Source organism: Rhipicephalus microplus, chromosome 6, assembly GCF_043290135.1.
Source record: "Rhipicephalus microplus isolate Deutch F79 chromosome 6, USDA_Rmic, whole genome shotgun sequence".
NCBI lineage: Eukaryota > Metazoa > Arthropoda > Arachnida > Ixodida > Ixodidae > Rhipicephalus > Rhipicephalus microplus.
The window spans coordinates 28,724,463-28,742,489 of record NC_134705.1 but is presented as its reverse complement, the minus strand read 5'-3'; the positions used below and the strand labels follow the sequence as shown (position 1 = coordinate 28,742,489).

Sequence of the window (18,027 nt, the reverse complement as noted above, 5' to 3'; positions counted from 1 at the left end):
TCTTTTTCTGGAGCCGCCTTGCTTCCCTCAGATTGTGAATTGATCTTGTGCGTCTGTATCTTCGTTCAGGACGCCTTCGTATAGCTCGTAATCTTTCCAGTTCGATGTCAAACTGTGTTATTTTAGACGGAAATGTTAATTTACGTTTGGACGCTTGCATAGCTTCGCTATGGTATTTTCCAGGCTGCAGGCGAGGCCTTCTTGGCAAGCGTCCTCAACACGCGATGTAAACATCGACCAGTCAGTGCCAATTGCAACACCGGAAGAGAAATGTTTTATGATACCATTGATCGTCACGTAGGTGGGTATGTGATCACTGCCATGAGTCTCAATATCGCAAAACCATTTAACTTTGTGAGAGAAGCACCGTGACACCAATGTCAAGTCAAGGCAACTGCCATACGTGAGACCCCGCAGATATGTGGGGGTACCATCGTTCATGATGGAAAGGTCGTAATCGGAAGTGAATGTAACAACGTTCCAGCCCCTGGCATTCATCCTAGTGCTCCTCCAAAGCATGTGATGGACGTTGAAGTCACCAGTGTTGATCCAAGGCCCATCGGTCCTCAGAATGAGCATGATCTATAAAGGAACGGGGTACAAAGCTGACATAAACAGCTACAATCCTATAACAGTGACATCAGTGGTGTACAGCTTGGCGATACAGATTATAAAAGAAAGACTGCAGCCATAGATAGAGGATGAGGGGGTGCTGGGGGAACTGCAGAATGGGTTTCAGAAACGCAGGAGGTTGGAAGACAATGTGTTCTCCCTGACGCAGTGCATCGAAATGGCAGAAAAGGAACACAGACCCCTGTGACTAGCATTGTTGGATATCAAAAGAGCGTGCGATAGCATGGTTCAAGAGAACTTGTGGGGAATACTGGGCACACTAGGGGGCGGAAGATAGAGTCACTAATCTTTTAAAGGATATCTATAAAGATAACAAGGGAGTTATAAAGTGGGAAAAACAAGTATCTAAACCCGCAGAGGCAAAGCACCAGTTTAGGCAGGGGTGTGTCTGTCACCCTTGTTATTCATAATGTACCTACAAGGATTAAAAGTCAAATTAGAGGGCAGTGAACGTGGCTTCAAACTCTCTTTCGTCAAACAAGGAAAACTAATTGAAGAGGCACTACCAGTATTGATGTATTCAGATATAGTGCTAATGGCCGACAACAAAGAAGATTCGCAGAGATTGATGGACATCTGCGGTAATGAGTGAGATAGGTTAGATTTCAGATTCAGTAAGGAAAAATCAGCAGTCATGATTTTTAAAGAGAATGAAGGTAGTGAGCTTAGAATACAGGAGGTCACGCTAGAGATAACAGATAAATACAAATATCTGGGCGTATGGATAAGCAATGGGACCGAGCGCGTAAGGGCACACGAAATATAAGTGACGACTAAAGGTAACAGGAATGCAGCGGTGATGATAAAGCGCGCACTGTGGAGTTACAATAGGTATGATGTTGTGAGAGGAATATGGAAAGGGGTCATGGTTCCTGGGCTGACGTTCGGCAATGCGGTCTTGTGCATGAGATCAGAAGTTCAAGCAAGATTAGAAATTAAGCAACGTGGAATAGGTAGGCTTGCTTTACGAGCTCACGGGAATACACCAAATCAGGGAGTACACGGTGATAAAGGATGGGCATTGTAGGCAAGAAAGCTGGCAGCAAGATAAAATTTGAGAAGCGATTGAGAGAAATAGGGAGGAGCGTTGGGCTAGGAAAGTATCCAGCTACTTGTACATGAAGAATGCCGATACAAAATGGAGGAATCGAACCATAATATTGACGGATAAATACTTAGAAAACAGCAGGGAATCAAACCAAAAAGAACTATCGGTTAAAAAGGAGGTGAAGGAAACGGAGACTGACATGCAAGGAATCGGCATGACTAAGAAGTCCGCACTATAGATCTATGGAACTTTTAAGCAGGAAATCGCCAAGGAAAGGATCTATGATAATACTCGGGGTAGTTTTCTACTGTTTGTGACCAGGACGGGCGTATTGCGAACCAAGACATATCGGGCCGAATACGAAGGGGTAGACACGGTGTGCAGTGCGTGTTCAGGAGAGGAGGAGACCGCTGAACACTTGATAATGTTTTGTAAAGGGCTTCACCCTATATTTCAGGATGATGGCGGAGAGTTTTTCAAAGCACTGGGGTTTATGGACAGGGAGGGCGAAATAGGCTTTAAGCTGGTAGAATTAACTAGAAGGTCACCTGATTAGTGGCTAAAGTCAATGTATGAGTAAAAATTAAATCCTTTGTTGCAAAGTACGAATCCTCAACTTCACTATTTAAAGAAAGAGTAAATAAATCTAGCTTTTGGTTCATTAAGTATTACGGCTTGGTGGCGTTAGCCACCGCCTTATCTAAAGGGTACAGCCATGTCAATCCATCCAAACCATCCATCCCTAAATCGCACCCTGAACAAAACAGGCGACCAAACTTTTTTAAGACATCACAGTACTTAAATACGAGAATGCTTTTAGATATCTTTAAGCGCATTGCCACAGTAGCGATTGAAATGAAAAAAAAAACTTCCAGTTATTTCGAATGCTCCCGTAGGTGCCGTGTGTTTACATATAATGATTCGTTGAAATCATCGCAGTATTGTGACCAATCGAACGTAACTCTGCTAAAAGAAATGTTGCTACAATAGCTACTTACAAGCGAGAATGCTTAGAGAAAACCTGTAAGGAAGAGGAAATGTCAATATTTTGTTCTCCACAATTGCCATTGAACTACGAGGCGCGCTGGCGCTAACCGGCGAGAGGTGGCACGACTCGCACATGAGCCGGAATCTTGAGGACGTTGACGATGCTTGTATGCGATACAATTTAAACATTGTACAAGAACGCACTGTTCATACTCGTTGGTTATTTCAACGTTGATATCGCAGACGCGACCAATAATTCTCCTATCCAGCATGTGGCTTCTAGATATGCACTCAGATGTATATCGTATTACCTTAAGAAACCAACCACGACCCGAGGAACATGCGTTGATTTAGTGTTTGCAAATTTTACACTGTAACCAATACAGGAACCGCTCACCCTTCATTTCACTGAGCCCCGCCACGGTGGTCAAGTGGCTAAGGTACTCGGCTGCTGACCCGCAGGTCGCGGGATCAAATCCCGGCTGTGGCGGCTGCATTTGCGATGGAGGCGGAAATGTTGTAGGCCCGTGTACTCAGATTTGGGTGCACGTTAAAGAACCACAGGTGGTCGAAATTTCCGGAGCCCTCCACTACGGCGTCTCTCATAATCATATGGTGGTTTTGGGACGTTAAACCCCACAAATCAATCAATCTATTATTCATTGCACTGACTATAAAGCCGTCATAGTGAAGGAACATCACAAGCCATCGATCATCTCTAGAAACAAATAAAAGTATCTTTCTATACATACACATAGAGTGTTTCTCATGATGTTTTTACACAATGATCGATTGGGTGAATTACACGGAAGATTGACGGTTTTATGGATGATTCTTCTCGGAGCTTCACCCACTCGTCATCATTAAATCCGTAGATACCCTGTGATTTTTTTTGAAATATGCTGGGGAAAACGCCCGAAATGGGGAATTTGCATGCCTCAAAATTTCGCCTGGTACAGAAAATCGCTGCGGATAGAAGTCGTTCGCCTTCAATCTTTAAGTCAGGAGTCTGACACTTACTTCAACTACCGGGCCGCAGTAGGGGAAAGTCACTTCTGCAAGGGCTGCAGGACCACATAAAAAGAAAAAAAGGGAGAGGGAAACCAGAGGGCGGAGGTAATTAGTATAAGATCTCATCAAATGTTGCCATATAAGAAATAAGTATTTTGCCCTGTCGATATCGGTAACCTTGCAAGGGATATGGCGCCGGGATTCCAACAACATATCGATACATATCTTCAAAGGGACTAAACTATGGACGCCAACTATGAGTGTTCTTTCACGGTTATATACCATCACAATGTGATGGCGGCGTGTGCCTGCCGAAAACACAGAACAGAAAAGCCGTGTCCACGGCTTTTCTGTTCAGAGATTTGTTGCTTGATGTATGACGCTGCTTCGTTGTGCTGGAGGATACTCTTGCTAGGAGGGGATATTGAGTCCAACCCTGGTCCAGACCTGGCTAAAATAGCGAAAAAACTTAACGAAATCGCTAATGATATTAAAGAAATCAAAGAAAAGCGGCTTGGAGATATTGAAAGGAAACTTGATGCCTTAACAGTGCTTAAAACCAAGGTCTCCTCATGCCAAGAACAGATTGCTTCCATGTCTACTACAATAAAAACCTTTGAGAACAAGCTAGATGACCTCGAGAATCGTAGCAGAAGGTCTAACCTTATCATTTACGGATTACCTGAAGCTGAGGACGAAAGTAGCGACACGTTGGAACATACTGTAAACCAAGAGATAGTCAAAGGCATTCTTGATTTGGATCCTGTGGGTATAGTGCGCATTCATAGGCTGGGAAGGCCATCGCCCAGAAAAGTAAGGCCAGTAATTTTCAAGCTGCTGTCCTCAAGGGACAAAGTTGCCATTTTGAAAAAAGGAATCAAATTAAAAGGCACAAATTATTCGATAGGCGAGGGTTTTTCAAAAAGAGTGAGAGAGTTGAGGAGGAAGCTCTGGCAAAGTTCTAAGGAAAACCGCGAAAATGGAGAGAAAACTTCGCTTAGTTTTGATAGATTATACATAAACAAAAAGGCCTATGTCTGGGTTGACGAGAAAAACGACAAAGTTCCTGCCCAAAAAAACGAAATCGCAGAGTCAAGCCGCCCAATTACGCGAAGTCAAGGGCAATTACTAAGCTAATTGAAAGGCATGTCAGCGTCTCAACTGTACGCTCCGCCGATTCATTCACTGCGAGGATCACATCATCTTGCTCAAACACAAAAAATGTGGTAAGTGAAAAACAACTAAGGCTACTGAATATAAATGCACGCAGTATCATTAATAAGATAGATTCACTGGAAATTCAAATATTGCAACATAATCCGCACATAGCCGTAATAACTGAAACTTGGTTGAGAAGTGAAATAGGAGATGAAGTTTTTCCACCCCATTACAACGTATTTCGCAAAGACAGGGCCACCAGAGGAGGGGGCGTAGCCGTCCTAGTGAAGCCACCATTAGAGGCTAGGATTCTAGCAGATGTGGGCAGTCTTGAATGTTTATGCCTACAGATTACGTGCTGGGGCCATAGCTTTCTTTTGTACGCGTGCTACAGGCCTCCAGACTCAGCTCCAGATTATCTAACCACGTTGCAAGCACAATTGTCCCTGTATCTTAATAAAAAAATATTTTTAATGGGTGATTTCAATTTGCCAACCATCGACGGGGACCGGTTGCAAACTTGTTCGCAGCCTAACAAAAATGACAATGCTATTTTTAACATTATGCTCACACACGACCTAATTCAACTAGTTAAACAACCTACTCGTGTACAAGGACAGCCGAGCTCTATTTTAGACTTGGTGTTTGTGAATTGCGACTCTTCTGAGCACTCTGTATTAATAGAACAAGGGTTATCGGATCATAGCCTTGTCAGTGTATCTATTCCGCTCCTGAAATTTGTTTGTTATAAAAAACCGTCCGTTCAAACTTTTATTGATTATTCTAGAGCAAACGACGCTTGCGTGATTGAACATATGGAAGCGGCCTTAGTTGACTTCAGCAATGATGTCAATGACGCATGCGCTCTTTGGAATCGCTTTTTGGAAATATGCCGCTACTGTATCACCAACTTTGTACCGAACAAACGTAAAAAACTAACAAACGCACACCTTGGATGACACGCAGTATCATCCATCTAAAGCGGAAAATTAAAAAATTGAAAAAGAGGCATGCCCAGCGAGATGTGATCCAAAAGATACAAAGAAGCCTGGCAAGTAAAGTGCAACAATCCAAAGACTATTACTTTAAAACGTTAATGCCAAACTTTATTAAAAGCGACCCAACAAAGTTCTGGAGTTATCTATCCGATAACAAAAAGCCAGTGACATCAATTTCTGTCAAAGGGCGCACGGTTACAAATCGCAGTGACATCGCAAATCACTTCAACAGTTATTTTCAGAGCGTGTTTGCCTATTCAGCAATATGTGTACCAGAAACGTTTTTGTTTGAACCATGTGAAGCGAATTTCATTTCTTATTCTGGTTTGCTTTCAATGCTTTTAAACTTGAAAGCAAAAAAGGGCTGTGGTCCTGATGACCTTCCTAATGTGTTTCTTCGGCGTTATGCTGAATGTGTCGCCAAATTTCTTGTAATCTTCCAAGCGTCCCTGTTAACTGCAACACTACCACGTGACTGGAGGATCGCTAGAGTCACCCCTATCTTCGAAAAAGGGGATCGATTAATTCCGGATAACTACCGTCCTATTTCTTTAACTTCAACATGCTGCAAATTAATTGAACATATCATAGCCAACCGTATTCTTGAATTCCTTGAAAGACACTCGATTCTAACAAGATTCCAACATGGTTTTAGGAAAGGCTATTCGACTGTGACTCAAATGGTCACCGTCACACACGAGTTTGCAAAAGCCCTTGATAATAATGTTCAGGTAGACACAATTTTTTTTTTATCTTAGCAAAGCATTTGACAAAGTTCCTCATGAGAAATTATTTCAAAAATTAAAAAAAATATAAATCTTCCCGAAAGTTTGGTAGCGTGGGTGTCTAGGTATCTGATGAATAGAGAGCAGTATGTCTTGATTGATGGTCATGCCTCGAGCTGTCTTCCTGTCACATCCGGAGTGCCTCAAGGTAGTGTTCTGGGGCCGTTGCTTTTTCTGTTATACATCAATGATATCGTCACTGTAGTTACATCCACCACTCATGTCCGGCTGTTTGCAGATGACTGTATTTTATTCCGTGAAATCTCCAGCATGCAAGATCAAATAGAACTTAACACAAACCTGGACAATATATACAGTTGGTGCAGGGATTGGGGCATGGTTGTCAACGCAGAGAAAACTGTTTCCCTCCGCATAACGCGCAAAAGATCTCCATTCCAATTTCAGTACACACTGGGATCATGCGCGGTGAACCAAGTCAACAGCTTCAAATACTTAGGCGTAACGTTCACTAGTAATCTTTCCTGGAACTTGCACATAGAAAACATCTGCTCCTCCGCTTTTCGAAAACTGTGTTTCTTGAGACACAAACTTCGTAATTCGCCTCCAAGTGTTAAACGTCTTTGCTACCATTCATACGTTAGACCAAAACTTGAGTATGCTGCTGTAGTATGGGACCCGTATACCAAAAATAACATCGATAAATTGGAAAAGATTCAGAGGAAAGCTGTCAGGTTCATTTTTTCAAAATTTCGTCGCACGGATTCTCTCTCTGAATTAATGATTGCCAATAACATTCCCAAGCTTCAGTTAAGAAGACAAAAATTTCGTCTCGATTTCCTCTGCTCACTTACTAAACATGAATTGGCTATCGACCGCTCCCTGTATATATCCGCCCTGACGACAAAACACACGCGGCACCATAACCCTAGATCGCAAACACCATACCAAGCGCATACCGATACTTACAAATTTTTATTTTTCCCGCGTACCGTGGCTGAATGGAATTCCATTGCTGAGCCATACTTATTAGATACTGTATAGCCCCATTTTTTGTTAGTGTTGTTAATTGTGTGTTGGATTGACAATGCAATGTCCGCCGTTTTATTTTTTGTCCCTTTTGCTATTTTTGTATGATTGTGCTATTAAGTGCTCGTCCTGCCAGGACCACAACTGTGGTCTGCAGTATGTATTAAATAAATAATAAATAAAATAAAACAATGCTTAAGACCACTCATTCCATCGTCGGTCATATGCACATACCTACTAAAACTATCAAAAAGGTTTTCCAAGAACTGGCCATTGCTTCATACGAGACTCAGCGCCTGTTGCGAGAATCGAGCCTATTGACTCGTTGAGGCCGTATAAATTAGGCAGAGCGTAGTGTTCATCACTCATAAAGATAGAAAACAATGGCATCTAAGTGAGCGCACAGTACAGTGCTCTGTAGTTTGATTAGGTGTGCTCTTGCGGACATGCACGAGATTGTGTCTATAGTATGCTCTCCAACAACTCCTTTAGCATGTAGCCATTCCATGCAGGTACTCTCCACTACGGTTGAACCAACTATCTTTTATCGGGATTGTTACATAGAAATCACGACCATAGGTCGGGAAAACTTGTTGAGCTCACTCTGACATGGAATATATTTTCCGCTTAGGGCTCACTCAATCTCAGACTCGCCAAACTATTACTCACCCTAACTCACTGCTCCATCTGAGTCTGAGTGAGTTTTAGTTAGTCTACGCATGAGTCTATTAGTGTAGACTTAGCTTTATCGACATTGACGTCAATGCTGTTTCACGAATACCTCACGTAATCAGGGCTCCGTTTAGCGCCTTTTGGAATAGTATCTTGGAATACGAATTATGAGTCAGTGGAAACCAGTAAGGGCATTTTTCAAAGAGATGATTGCACACGATATATTTTTGATCAATAACTTCTGTTGAAAAACTCGCAGGGGAAGTGAAACCACCCCGGCGTAGTTTACGTCTCTGCTCCATAAATATTGCAAAGGTGTATGCTACATGGGTTTACGTGTGGGCAGATGTGAGTGTAAACGTGAAACCAGGTGAAGCCGATAGTAATGGTGAAGACAAGTTGATAGCACTTGAGGTCGGCGAAAAAATGTGGAACTTCATGATGAAATATACGTGGCGTTTTAGACTGGCACGGACGCACACTGCCGAAATTGTTTCCTGAGCTGGACCATGACCAAAATATTACTTACTCACGGCTCGATCCGAGTGAGTCGACTCATGAGTGACCGTGAAAAAATACGTGGCTTCTATTCAAAGTATAAGGTGTGATTCTGTCTCGAGCCATTATTTTATTTTAAGGAAGTTTTATTGAGATCACATGTGTTTTTTGTAACGCACTAGGGAAGACGCGTTTTTGCTACGGCACTTCTTACGACCATGCTTCCAATAAGTCAATTACGGCTTTGACCCTAATTGTCCAATTCTACTAAAATGAGCCAGGCGGCAAGCTAAAGCTACTTCCATTCGCTACCCATACGCTACTTATGCGACTTAATTGCGTCAAATTAGCATGACCTTCATAAAATACGGTAGTAGTCTGCGTGTCATTTGCATTTTCAGTGCTCTGAAATATTTTCCAAAGACTCTGTGCGCTACGACACCGTGGCACGGACAAGCACTGACGTTACTTCAGAGCCCCATGAACTTTGTAAACCCTTCACTGCCAATTTGCGCTTGAGTTCCACAGGTAGCAATCATACTTGTGCGCTAATCGGAAGAATATATTTATAGTTGTTAAGAGAACTTGTTGTTGGGCTAGTTGGTAGAGCATTTCGAAAAGTTAATTCGAGCGCGAAAACTTGACACGATCACATGCGCGACCAGGTGCGCATAATTGTCATCTCTTTTCGTTAATTTTTGGGCAGAATAATTAATGACTGATTAAGGGAACACGCCCAAAATGAACAAAAAGAGATGACAAGTATGCGCACCTGGTTGCGCATGTCATCCCGTGTGGTTGTGGCGCACGATTTTCTGAGACGAAGATTCTGGGCAGAAGCGCAAGTAAAACTGCACGTGAAGTGTTAGAGGCCTTTTTCACTGAAAAAAATAAAGATCACTGTGTAAGCGCCCCTTCAATTTTGTTGTTACCAAACGAACTTCAGTTTATCGCTCTAAGGCTATGACATTTATTAACTGTACGTTTTGATAATGTATGCTGTTGGCCTTCTTTGGAGTGTGTGCGCACAATGTGTCCTGTATATATTCAAGCCTTCGAGCTATGAATAAATCAGTTGGAAGTGAGTGCTGTGTGTTTGATGCATGGGTGTGTGCGTGTGTGAGTGATCGTGTCAAGTTTTCGCGTTCACATTAACTTTTCTTAATGTTGTTATAATGTGTGCAAACGAATTGTGTTAGAAATGGAAACAAGACAACCACCCGTCTGTAGCGAGAAGCCATCAGAAAATTCCTATGAATTCTTTAGAAATAAAAACTTCTTAGCGGCCAAAAAATTCATCCTTGTCGGGAATCGAACCCGGGACCAACGCCTTTCAGGGGGTGGTCGCTAGAGTGACCGCCTCGGAAAGGCGTAGGTCCTGAGCACGAGCCCCAAGCGTTTGGTCCTCAGCACGTTTGTAGCACGAAGCCAATAGGAAATCCTTTCGGGTTTCCCTGTGGTTTCATGCTACAGACGGGTGGTTGTCTTCTTCCGCTTTCTTGACCCTTCCGCCATCTTGCGGGTTTCCGCAGAACTCATTTGCAGATGCAATGTCTGTTGTACCTGCACGAGACAATTCAAAGTTTATGGAGGTGTTCATTGCATGAGCCCTGACGTTTGATTGCATACCACACCAGTCACCATAACATCAGTCATGCCGTATACGTCTCTGACACAACACACAGCTATGTGCCCACTAAGTTTTCTATCGTTTAGTTCAGTACTATCGCTATCCAGGGTTATTTTCTCGGAAATGGGCACCTCTCTACCAGGAAAAGTTTAATCGTAGTAGAGTCAGCACAGCCTCTTTTCAAGCGAATTGCGTGAGCTAAACAAAATGTTTCGGGTGTGCAGAGAATTGTATTATGTAGGCATGGTGCTGTCCGTCCTTAACGTAATTTTTCTTGGTCGTAGCGAGCCAGCCAATTACTGCTACCTCATCCGAGGGAAGCAAGAAACCGGGGGAAGGTGGCCTCTCACAACATGGCAGCGTTGGCGCAGACACTCGAGGTGAGAGATATTTCCGTGCTCAAATCCCATGTATAAGACGGAGCTAGACAGGTTATTAGGGGGAGCTAAGTTACATTAGATCAGGTGTCGGCAATCTTTTGAGGCAGCGTGTGCGTGAAGCCGATACACGGTGGCTGCACAGCCAGTTCAGGTAAGTAGGAAATATTTTGTGAATTCACAGTGACACACAAAAGTTGTGAAAAATTACGTTTATTTCTTGCACTAGGTCATAAGTTTGTATCCCTCATTATGGTGCACCACACACCATAACTGAGGACGACAATTCAAATCGTTTCGGACTCCCTCCCTCTTTTCAGGCCTAACACATATACACTTAACACACGACAGTTCGAGCGGCATAGTAAAACGCTTTCACTGTCAATAAAGTTGAGAAACATAAATATCTAGGAGTTACACTCGCTTCTGATCTTACGTGCGACGAACATGTAAATACTATTACTGCAAAGGCACTACGCAAACTCTATTTGTTTAAACGAAGTTCAGCACTCTCAACCACATCAATGAATCCGTTGGTTTACACGTCATTTGTGAGGCCAGTTCTTGAATATATATACGCTAACACATTATGGTTTTCACATACGCAGAATATCATAGGCAAAATAGAGGCAATAGAAAGGAAAGCTGTTAGGTTCATTCACAACAAATACGGACGCTTTTATTCGCCAACAGATATTTTATTCCAGTCCAGCTTACAAACACTGTCCACAACATGCTCGCATGAAATTCCTATTCCAGCTACTCCAAAATAACTACCAGATAGATACTTTTAAATACGTCTCAAGTTACCCTGAGGCTCGAAAAACACGTAACAAGCATGTGCACACATTGACAGAATACGTATGCACAAACAACACACATTCTTCCCGCTTGCAATGGCAGAATGCAATCAACTTGATGCTGCTATCACCAACGCAAAATCATTATCTGAATTTACGTCACAATTAAAACAAAATTGTGCACACATAACGGCAGCTATGTATAGAAAACCAGGGGAGCGATAAAGCGATACAGGTTCAGTTCTTCCTTTGTTGACACTTGCAGTGAACAATATTTTAGACATTTTCATACAAGCTCTCAGTGTTTACGATTCAAGTTTTTAATATTTTTTCAGTCTCGATACTAATATTATCGGAATTGCATCCGTCCAGTCTTGATTTAGCGCCATACCCTCTTTTTTGCTTTCAGTTTGATGTCAGCATAGCATAATATTTAGAACTTGCATATTTTGTTGTCATTTTGTAAGTAATATTATATTTACCTCCTGCATTCTTCGATTGTATTGACAATATTCATGGTCTATTTTTATGCTTGTAAGTGTTTGCTTTAAACTATGTTCCTTTTCGTTATTGTTTTGTGAAAAATCATTCTACTGCCCAACTGCCGCGCTCTGGAAAAAAAAACAGTGGCAGTGTTGTAAATAAAAAAAAACTAAAGCTGAAGGCGTCACTGCGTAAGCGAGGTACCACAATTCCGTGGACAGAACATCTGCCTTTGGTTCTACTAGGTCTTTGCACTGCGGTGAAGGAAGACACGCAGTGCTCATCCGCAGAGCTGGTTTTCGGTATAACATTTCGCGTACCCGGCGAGTTTTTTGCCTTGCAAGCGACATCAGCTAGGTTGCCCGCTTATGCCGACCACCTGCGAACCACTATAGTTACAGTTGTACCACCAGCCATTTATCATGCTTGAGAGACTGCATGAGCCCATAACTACTTCATACCAGCTATGTCTTCATCCGTCACGATGCTGCCCCATAACAAGCGCCTTACAACAGTCCTCCTAAAGTCCTCAAATAAGATCGTAAGCACTTAACTCTCATGGTTAACGGTCACGAAAAGACGATTTATTTAGGCCGTTGTAAGCCAGCTTACATGGATGCACTGGCAATGCCATCTTAAGCAAATAACCGCCGACAGAAATACCTTCATCACTAAGAGTGGGGAACCATGTAGTGGACCACTAGTGCGCTTCACGTCCACGAAAGACGGAGACACAAGAAGCTCGGACAGTGACATCACCTCAGTCATCAGATAAATGAATGTCTGTTTGTGTGGATTCTTCTACTCCCACAATAGGTTGCAAGCAAAAGCCTTACTTGAGGCCGAAACTGTCATGTCGGCCTCCTTCATATGACAAGAGTGTTTTCGTATCTACCGGAGGACACACGGGTGGCGGCGGCGGCGGTGAAAGGACGTTCGCCTAATCAGCTCTTTTTGCTTACCCAGACTACCTGAAAACGGTTGCCGTGGCTACGGAATCACATCTTGACGTCACTGAGCCTGCGGAAGTGTTTACGTGTTTCCGGCGTCGACATCGTACCTGGACACACGGGTGGCGGCGGCGGCGGTGAAAGGACGTTCGCCTAATCAGCTCTTTTTGCTTACCCAGGTTGGTGTCCTGCATTTCGGCGGCCGGTGCTTTAGGGTTCCTGCCTTGTTGGAATCGTTGCGCTGGAGCCATTTATCAAAGCGGCGCTCCTTTACAACGTTCAAATTTCCTCCATTTATTAGACTACCTGAAAACGGTTGCCGTGGCTACGGAATCACATCTTGACGTCACTGAGCCTGCGGAAGTGTTTACGTGTTTCCGGCGTCGACATCGTACCTGGACACACGGGTGGCGGCGGCGGCGGTGAAAGGACGTTCGCCTAATCAGCTCTTTTTGCTTACCCAGGTTGGTAAATTCGCTTATTTCTCAATACCGCCTTACCGCTACCGCCGTTGCCACCGTGTTTCAGTGCTTTGCTGAGTTCTCTGTGCATAATGTGCCTTTTTCCTAATTGAATGCTCCCGAATTGAGTGCGAACTGAGTGCTACTGTGAATGCCTGGACAACGTACCATGACAAGCACGTGCCAGTCTTGTGATGAGCCCCTCCCCTGTGATGGGCGTGTCCTGAAGTGCAACGAATGTGAGTCCTCTTACCATGTTGGCAGTTGTTCTGGCTGGTCGGAGACGACATTTAAGACTAAAGGAGAGAGCGGTCGCAGGGCATGGCGATGTGCTGCTTGCCGTTCATCTAAAGCGAAAAGTGGGGAGAAAACTGGCATGGACTCTGAGTTAACCATTTGCCTGGCAGATATAACTAGGAGGCTTGATGCTCTAGCAGGGCTGCCGGCTCAGGTTGGTGAGATTAAGGTCTCAATCCAGCTGTTGTCACAAAAGTACGATGACATCTTGAACTGTCAAGCTAAGCAGGAAAAGGACATTAGTAGCTTAAACAGACGCGTTGGGAAATTAGAGGCGGACTGCACCTCAAGTGATATTCAACAACTGAAAGCTACGGTGAATGATCTCGAGTTTCGTAGTCGGAGACTAAACATAGAAGTTCACGGCATCCGGGTTACGCCAGACGAGAATTTGCTGTGTAAGTTGAATGATGTGGCCAAGATTGCTAACCTGCCAGAGCTGACTGGGAATGACATCGCCGCTATCCACAGACTTCCGGCAAAGCCAAACAAAACACCCGGAATTATAGTTCGATTTGCCCAGCAATCAATTCGTGATAAGTGGCTAGGAAGGCGGAAAGCCCTAAGAGATGCTTCGAATGTTTCGATCACTGAAAACATGACCCAGCAAAACAGAGAGCTGCTGCGCAACGCAAAAGACTGGGCACAGAACAATGGCTATCGTTTTTCATGGCACTGCAACGGCAAGATTCTCGTTAGGAAAAGAGAGGGTGATAGCGCGGTTGTCATTCGTCGTTTGGGTGACCTTGATAAGCTGTGATACTGTTACCCCGCATTGCATTGTTACTTCCTGATATTCTTTTGATACTCGTCTTAACATGTTTCCCTTAACCGCACCTATAGACCTTATTAATCTTAAAAACTTGTATGACACTTGTTGTGAAAAAAGCCTCAGTTGCGTTCATTTCAACCTTAGATCGGGAAGGAATAAACAGGATGAGCTCGAATATTTTTTTAGTGAAGCACAAGTAAATTTTGACGTTGTGATGTTTTCGGAAACGTGGTTTGCTTCGGAAGATGATGTATTTACGTTTCCAACTTATAAATCATACTACATGAACCGCACAGGCAAAAGGGGTGGTGGCGTAGCTATGCTAATCTCAAGTAAAATAGACTGTGAATTGATGTCTGAATTCTCCTGCATTTCTCCTCTATATGAAATACTCACTGTTAGATGTGGTACATCAGTGTTTTGTGTATGTTACCGCCCTCCATCAAATAATGTCCGTTTGTTTTTTTCTTTTTTAGACTCACTGTTAGAATTTGTGAGTGAAAAAAAATATGCCTTGATTTTAGGTGGTGACCTCAACATCAACATGTTAGCTGAGAGCAGTGTTAAATTAGAACTTGAATCAATGTTAAGCTCGCATTATTGTCAAAATGTTATAACGGCTCCTACGCGAATCACTTCACAGTCATCAACACTCTTAGATCTTTTTATAACAAACTTTGATACTTCCCTTGTTACGGCTGGCACTTTGATTCACAATATTAGTGACCACATGCCTATATTTATGTTTGTTAACCAACTCAATAACGTACCCAAACAAGTGCGTGCAGAATTTTCCTATAGACTTATAAATCCTGAAACACTAACCCTCTTTAGAGAGCGCTTAGGCAGAACCGACTGGAGCAATGTGTTCGCAGCGAGTGCCGCCAATTTGGCATACGATTTATTTATGAACAAGTTCACCGAAATATACCTTCAATGTTTTCCCCTAAAGTCATTTAAAACATTTAAAAAAAGTCGGAAACCTTGGGTAAATAAAGAATGCCTTAAGCTTATAAGAAAGCGGGACCAATTGTTCAAGGCATTTATTGTGAGTAAGTCCCCTGAAGCCCTCAAAGCATTTAAAAAGCACCGAAACTTTGTCACCAAACGCCTTCGTGATGAAAAGAAACTATATTATTCGAACCTGTTTAACTCAACGCAAGGGCGTACAGAAAACGTTTGGAAGGCAATTAACAGTACGCTTAATAATCCACCGGAGGAATTAACCAAAATTGTGAAAGATGGTACAGAAATTCAAGGGCCTGATTTAGCTGATGCATTTAACGACTTCTTTTTGTCAGTTGGCGGCCCTACAACCAGTAGTACTTCTTTAAAATATATGAATATTCGAAATAACCAAACAATATTTCTCGAGCCAATTTCAGAGAGTGAATTAGTAGCGACATTTTTGACACTCAGTAATAGCAAAGCCACTGACGCGGACAATATTCAGATGAAACCTGTTAAGTATGTTATTGACATACTAGCACCCTATCTTGCCTACATTTTTAACATATGTTTGTCCACAGGACATTTCCCGCGAAACATGCAGATAGCAAAAGTGACAGTTATCTATAAAAAGGGTCCCAGAAATGACATGTCCAACTACCGCCCTATATCGATTCTACCTGTATTCTCTAAGGGTCTGGAAAAAATAATTTTGAAACGTTTGAACTCTTTTACTGACAAGTTCAACTTGATTACTTCAGCGCAGTATGGCTTCCGGAAAAATAAATCTACTGAGCTCGCGCTACTGGCACAAAAAGAATACATTCTAGAGAATTTTGAATCCCGAAATATGGTACTCGGTCTTTTTCTTGATTTCTCAAAAGCCTTTGACCTCATTAATCATAAAATTCTCCTACAAAAGTTGGACCATTACGGTATAAGAGGCGTTGCACACAAATTAATCACTTCATACTTGCAACACCGAACTCAATTCGTCGTAATTCAAGGCAAACATTCCGCAACAAAATCCATTAAAACAGGCGTCCCGCAGGGAAGCATTTTGGGACCGTTTCTCTTTATACTTTACGTTAATGAGATAGTTCGTATTGATGAATCTGCCCATTACATTATATATGCTGACGACACAAGTTTGTTTTTTTCAAGCAGATGTAGCAGCGATCTAGGTAGCCGAGCGAATAACGCACTGTCTAAAATTAACACATGGGCCCAAGAAAACTCTCTAAAACTAAACATAAAAAAAACAAAAGCTGTTTTATTTCACCCCCGCCACACACAAGTTCAGTTTCCCATCATTTCATTAAATAATTTAGAAATTGAAGTCGTCAAAAGTTTTAAATCATTAGGCGTGTATTTTTCACAAAACATGACATGGGATGATCACGTGAACCATATTATTACTAAACTATCTCGTATAATCGGCGTCATGCGCCGTCATTGCTACTATTTTCCTGTTTCTGTAAACATGCTCATATATAACTCGTTGTTTTCTTCATTATTGAATTATGCCTTTCTTGTATGGTCCACAACGACAACTGTAAACGTTTGCAAACTTACCATCTTGCAAAAGAAAGCTTTGCGTCTTGCCTCTAAATTACCACATCGCAGCCACACAGCAGAATTGTTTAAAAAACACTACATCATTCAGGTTGCATCAATATATGATTATAAACTAAGCCGTTTATATAAGTTCGGTTTATTGAAAAATAATGATACGATTGCTAGAATAGCCAGGTTAGAGAAAAATTTTCCTGCTTATAATGTACGTCAACCTGAAGTGTGGCACATATCAAAATGTAGAACGAAATACGGAAATCAAATGTTACAGTTTCAACTGCCTACACTTCTAAACCGCATAATTAGGGAACATAACATTGATATATCTAGCATATCACCAAAAAAATTGCGATTAGTGTTTATATAATAATGTGATCTAGCGACTACCTCGGTGATCTTTCATTGTAATCTTTCATTGTTTCTTTTTTTAGTGCACATTGTGAAACACTTTTATTTTGGTTGTCCTTAGCCGCACGTCTTTCTGTGCTACCCTGTGTACTAGGGGGTCAGGGCTTCTCAAGCTGTTCTCACAGCTTTTACCTGCCCTCCTCGTAACATGTATTTTGTTGTTGCGGAATAAATTTCAATTTCAATTTCAATTTCAATAATACTGCCACGTGGGCTGTCGGTTGCCACTCCTGCATGAAATAAAGCATGAACAATAAACAGACCTTGACCCTTTTCAAGGTTTCTTCATTCCATTAGAATACAAGGAGTGTTTTTAATAAGCTGAGAGAGTGCAGGCTAATATTGTAGTCCACTTCAAGGGTAGGCATAGGTCGGCCAAACTTTCAGAGCTCACTCATGAAACATACCTTACCCTCGGGGATCAACCGCTTTCATCCTCAATGACGTTTTTATCAGCCGGACTCACTCAGAGCCATAAACACTGAAATTTTACTCAATAAAACTCACTCAGATTCAGAATCACCAGAAAAATAAGGGGGGGGGGGAACC

At 42.4% G+C, this 18,027-nt stretch overlaps 1 long non-coding RNA gene across 1 annotated transcript; it reads left to right on the top strand.

Moving 5' to 3' along the window:
* Window positions 1-12,991: 12,991 nt before the first annotated feature.
* LOC142765219 (uncharacterized) lies at window positions 12,992-14,821 on the top strand. Its single transcript, XR_012884107.1, has 2 exons — window positions 12,992-13,196; window positions 13,319-14,821. It is a non-coding gene; the product is annotated as an uncharacterized LOC142765219 (long non-coding RNA).
* The last annotated feature ends 3,206 nt before the right edge of the window (window positions 14,822-18,027 follow it).